Genomic DNA, 6,168 nt, shown 5'->3' with positions numbered 1-6,168 from the left:
TGAGCCGGTTAACAGCTGAAAACATGTTCTCCTCCCTTGCTGTGTAGACTGAAGGGATTAAAAATTATTAATTAGAAGCTTAAACACATTATTTTGCCCAGAGGAAAAGATAACACGCTTCTGGTGAGACTCTTCAGCCCATAAATTTCTGTGGCATCCAAACATTACCAAGTTGCTTTACTTTCCATTTTATCTTCATTTACATACCTGCATAATGTGTACTCGGTGCAGAAGGTTATTTTAATGTAGCAGCAGATTTTGAAAGTGCCAGGCATGGAATTTGTGCTCAAAAGATCTATTCCTTTCCATGGAGAAGACATGGGAATGATCCTGCTCTTACTGAACCTCAGACCTGCCAGGCTCAAGGCCAGGGGCATCAAGGGGCAATGGATTCCAGCCATCCTTTCCCCTTGATATAAAAGGTGTGACTTCTAGGATCTTCCATTGACATTTTCTCCAGGAATTCACCCAAATGGCAGCACCAACACAACACAGGCTCTCTGAGAACACTAATAAAGCAATTATCAATGAAGACACACAAAGAGGTGAACCCCAACTGCTTAGGTCATAGTTTACATCTGTAATTTCTTACCCTTATACAGAGTCTGTGCTTGGGTTAGAATGAGCAAAAAGCATTCAGTCTACACATAAGCTTCATAAAAGGAATTTCAGATTTTCAATAATGCATTTTTTTCTCTCAAATGGAGAGACTGAAGGTGCAGTTCCATGACACTGCTACATCAACTCAACACCAACTTTCAGCCAAAAGGACTAATCTTCACCTTCTGAAATAGAATAGAATGAAATAAATAAAGTTAGGTTCACTGAATTATTGAAGAATCTGCATTTATTTGAGGAAATTATGTAAAGGGAAAAAACATTTTTTAAAGTGATATTGAAACTGTATTACCTTCAGAAGTTAATTTGCACAGCAATTCATGGAAAAAATATAAGGGCCTTTAATTTAAGTGAACTGGGAGCAATGTACTTTTGATTTCTGATCTTCCCATTCAACTAAGGAACCAGGAAAAAAGTTATTCCCACAGCTTTAGTTATAACAAATCAAGACTAGAAACAAGCCAGCCTAGCGTGTTGTTCTGATTCCTAATCCTTTGTCAAATCATTTATATCTTGTATGTAAAAAAGGGATTATTACACCTCTTCCACTGTTATCTGGAGATTTTCTATCCCTACTGAACAGAATTAGTAAAACCATTATTTCTTCTTTATGCCCACAAAAATGATTCAGAGGATTGGAACACACAAAAGACGTTTCTGCAGGGCAAGCAAGGGTGTTATCTTGAAGAGCTCCAGTTATTCCACGAGAAATAGATACATGCACATCCTTATCCTGACAAGTAGTATTTCAAAAAGGGGTAAATTCTTGTCTTACCTCAGGAGGTGAATGTGAGGTGGATTATCTCCTTGTCCTGGGGTAAGAATGTCTGTTTGGCAGCGCTGCTGGGAAGCTGAGGAATTTCAAGTTCACCCAACAGTTTGCCCTGAAGTGACTTGTTTGTGTGTCCCTGATCAAAGAGACTTGTCCCAGCTCAGTGACAGATCCAGGACAGGATGGGGCAACCACTGTGGAGACAAGCTGAGGGATCTGGGGCTGTTCAGCCTCGAGAATAAAGGGTTCTGGGGAGACCTTAAAGGAGCTTTCCAGTGCCTAAAGAGGCTCCAAGAAAGCTGGAGAGGGACTTTGGACAAGGGCCTGGAGTGACAGGACAAGGGGAAATTGCTTCCCCGTGCCAGAGGGCAGGATTAGATGGGATACTGGGAAGGAATTCTTCCCTGTGAGGGTGGCACAGGTTGACACAGGTTGCCCAGAGAAGCTGTGGCTGCCCCATCCCTGGAAGTGTTCAAGGCCAAGTTGGGTGGGGATTGGAGCAACCTGGGCTAGTGGAAGGTGTCCCTGCCCATGGCAGGGGGGTGGAACTGGATGATTTTAAGGTCACTTCCAACCCAAACCATTCTATGATTCCATGATATCTGTCCCTTTGTCCTGTGCCCTGTGCCCCGTTGAATGATTCTCACAACACTGGACCAAATATTACAGTTTTAAAAGCATTAAACAGAGTTCAGTATTACCTGACAATTTCTTTTTTAACAGCTTTCCCAGAAAACAATGGAACCAACACCAGTTAGTTTTCATTTGCCTTTAGAAATTTTAATACTCAGTTCAGGACATTTCAAGAATCCTCATCATCACACTGGAGACCATTTCCTATGGCATTATCTGGGAGTGTTTTTAAAGCTCTGTTTACAGATGTCTCTCCTTTTATGCACAATAAAAGGTTGCCAAGAGCCTGTAAAATTTCCACCACTTTAGCCTTAGTCAATGTAGTTCATACACATCCGACTGAAAATGTTTGTGATATAAATCTTAAAGCAATCAGAAATAATTATTTTTAGAAGTTGCCTGATTAGCCTTAATTGAAATTCATAATTAATGCATAATTAAAAAAATTATATTTCACATATAAACCTACAAACTGAAATGCCAAAGATACTTTATGTGACAGACCAGCAGCACAGATGTGTAGTTAATGTATAAACTGCCTTACTGTACATTTGTGATGGATAGAAAATTTTGCAAGTCTTTACTTCAGTTGCCATCAGATTATTCCCATCTCTATTATTTTATTACTGCCAAAAAAAAAAAAAGATTTTTACGTAGGGATCTTATAAAAAGGAAACATCATATACTGGTATCAAAAGAGAAATAAAGTGTCTGCTCAGGTTTTTATTTGACGCTGCTTTCTCAATGTCATTATAACCCTTCTTTTTTACATGTCCCTTGTGTTTCTACAGACACCATCATATCCTCTGACAGCTTCATGTCAGTAGTTTCAGATATGAAACTACTGAGCCACAACATTCTAAGCACAGTTTTTATTGCTCTGGTGTTTACAACCACCTCGTGCCTGAGAGTGAACAGAAGTGCAACTCACAGCAACCCCCCCAGTTCCAGGTACTGGGCAGATGTAAATGCAGCCATTAGAAAAGCTCCATCCCAAAAAGTATTTTCACAAATGGAAAGTTATGGAAATCATCTGAGTTAGCTTTGAAGATGAAAAGTTCAACACTTGCAAGCAAAGTGATGTTACAGCAGATACTACAGAGCTGAGTAAAACAGGTGGACTGATCAGCAGCAGTTAATTGCAATATGGAATTCCCAACACCATTAGTGTTTGGTTAAAAAATCCACATCAAAAAGAGTAGAGACCTATCCAGTTTTAATATTTCCCCCCTTTATAATATATAGGCAGGTAGGTTTTGCTTGGTCTTTTAGTTTTATTTATTTCAGGACATGTCCAAACAGCTCATGTAAAGCAAGAATGAGAATTCTAGAATCTTAATTTCCAGTTTGCTGCTAGATATTGCCTGCTTGAAGCAAGTAAAAGAGAAAACAGTGGATGATAAAATGGGAATAAAAAAAAAACAACTATTTTTTTAATGCACTGAAAGTTTTACATCCTAATCTAGCCAAAGAAGTTGCAAAAAATTCAGTCAGATGAAGCACCTGTTTGAAACATCTACTTCAGCAAACGTGCTTTTCTTGGGGAAAAAGATACATAAAAAAAAATTAAATAAGATATCTGAGCTAAGGAAAATTGATTGCTTTCACATGTCTTGTCTGAAGATTTGTTTGTTTGTGTTTTTTTTTTTTGCCAGTAAAGATGTTATTTTAAAGTCATAATTAGAGCTGGCTTGAAAGAAGCTGTGAAAAGAAATGTGTTGGCAATTTGACCAAATGAAGTGCAGTTTTGATGAAAGCCAGCCAGCCTGAGTAATGTCATTTACAAGCATCACAAAGCCAGTGTCATTTAGTTCTTAATTTTAAATTCTTCATGTTTCTGATTGTCGTAAATCCCTTGACATAACACCCACTCAATGTAGCTTTCCACTGGGAGGCACAAAAAAGTGGCTTCTCTAACTTGTCATGCCGGTTTTGCAGTTCAAGCTCTTCTCAAACGCTGCTTTTTGGCTACTGATGTTGTGCAACGATTATGAAAGAGGCATTTTGTAGTTTCCAAAGGGTATTTTACACAGGCAGCTGACTCCCTCATTCCTACAGCGCCTCAGTGGTTATTTCTCATCCTACAGGGCTGCCAATAGGTATTTTTATTATCAGAATTAACCAAGAAGAATGACTCCTGCTTAGTGGGCAGCAAGGTAAGTTCAAGAGTGATTGAAAGATGCTCAGGTCATAAACTGAACTCACAGCAGCATGAAGCTTTTAACAACTGGCTCATGTAGACTGTTCTCTCTGCTATTATTTTCAAAAATACAGTTCTATTCCAAGAGTGTCGAAATAACAAATGGTTCCACACCTGCTTCGTTTCAGTGGTGGTACAGCAATGGGGGCTTTGGCTGGTTTTCCTGAAGTGATGTAAAACAAAGGGACATGGAAAGGGAGGAAGGAAGGGAATGGAGAAACTATTCTGAATCCTGTATGCTCAAGCTGCAGACTACTCAATTATCTAACTCTTCCTTTGCTGAGTATTTTTACAGCATTCTGTCTTGCAGTTCCATTTTAACCCTCTGTAGTGAGGAATGCAGGTTATTTTACTTGCACTTCTGCAGCATGACACACCTCAATGTCAGGAATTTTCTTCCTGAAATCGAAGTTGAACGGTGGCTTTGGGAAGTGTGAGGTGTGTTGAACACGACCAGCCGGTGCTAAAGTTGAGCAAGCTGTTATTTGACTACCAAAGACAGGTGGTGCCATTGCTCCATCCAGCAGTGTCCCATGTGTATCATTTTTTTTCCTTCAAGGACTGCAAGGTGGCATAAGTCAGGCTTTGGTCTGTTCTGGGCAGAGAAAAGGCACCTTAGCTCAGCTGATGATCATCCATGGACAATTCTACTGTCAGTAGGTACAAAGTACATTTAGTGAATGTTAAGCTAAAAGCCAACAGAACACATTCCACCAGGCACATGAAATGTTTAAATGCTGTGACATTTCTCAAACACCAACAGTGTGGATGTGGGAGCCTTTATCATTATAGTCCACACAGGTTCAAACCTGCTTCAGGTCTCATTTTAAGAGAGGTTTATAGATAATCTTTAATAAGATTAATAAAATTATCTCTTTCCTTATAGTGTTAACTGTAATAAATATAATTTTAAGGATACTTTTGAGAAGCTTAGTGCCTTTCTTGCTGGAATCATAAGGGACCAGCACCTCCTGGTGCAGAACACATGTATCTGTAGATCACACCTTGCTTGGTAAGAGACCTGTACAAAAGTATGCACATATTTATCAATTTTCACCTTTTTTATGCTAAAAGAAAGCCATTAAAATGAAAACTTTTCAGGTAGCTCTGACACATTGCATTGATCAGACACCACCACACTGTCCCTGTGTCCTGAGCACTATTCTCTTACTCAGAAAAATATAATCTCCTCTGCAACAGCCCATTCTGGGCAGACTGGACTGACTCTCACTTAGGCCACAAAAGTTAACTGGGGATTGAGGACAACAGCCATGTACCAGTTTAAAACTCCAGTGCCCTAAAGGGATAAATATATTAGCATTTTTTTCCAAGTCCAATTAACATTTTGGCTCCAAGTGTTTGGCAGAAGGAGAAGAGTAAACATTTTATAACTTGCCTTTGCATGGATTACATACGACGAGTTCATTTATTAACTAATAAGGTCAATGTGAATCATTTTTCTAGTCTGTAAATTTGGCATGCTGATACTTTTCTACTGCTGAGACTTGACCTCAAGGGATGTATTACATGCTGTGTTGTTATGCATTAACACCTCAGTGTTATATATTCTTCTTCCTGTCAGGTAACTTGAAATATGTGCTTTGCTCAGAGGCACAAATTTCTTTTGCTGGCAGAAGAGGGACAGGATCCCAAGATCCTAAAGTCACTGCTCAGGGTCTGCCTGAAACAGTTATGGGGAAGCAGCTTCGTGAGAGGGGCACAGGAGTCAGAGAAAGGAAGGAAAGCAGCCCTCACAAGCTGTTCTATCATCACTCCTGGAAGGAATGGACACTGTGGTGAATTTTAGGAGAGAGAAAAAAAAATCCCTTTTGTGGTAATTAGTTTTAAAACAAGAATTCAAGCACTTTTTTTTTTTTTTTTTTTTTTTTTACAGAATGTCTACAGCTACTCTGCATATGACAGCAGCTTATGCTGACAGAAAAAA

The 6,168-nt window shown here is 39.2% G+C and overlaps 1 long non-coding RNA gene across 1 annotated transcript in view; it reads right to left on the bottom strand.

Annotated features, from left to right (window-relative positions):
• Positions 1-598: 598 nt before the first annotated feature.
• LOC114056447 overlaps positions 599-6,168 on the bottom strand; it is a 16,028-nt gene continuing 10,458 nt past the window's right edge. The window contains exon 4 of the long non-coding RNA XR_003571003.1: positions 599-785. This is a non-coding gene — a long non-coding RNA (uncharacterized LOC114056447). The remainder of the gene's footprint in view (positions 786-6,168) is intronic.

The sequence above is a fragment of the Empidonax traillii genome, unplaced genomic scaffold, assembly GCF_003031625.1.
Source record: "Empidonax traillii isolate 1590-97213 ecotype Southwest subspecies unplaced genomic scaffold, ASM303162v1 scaffold91:size2966241, whole genome shotgun sequence".
NCBI lineage: Eukaryota > Metazoa > Chordata > Aves > Passeriformes > Tyrannidae > Empidonax > Empidonax traillii.
The sequence above is the reverse complement of the archived record's forward strand: the minus strand, read 5'-3'. Positions and strand labels throughout refer to the sequence as shown.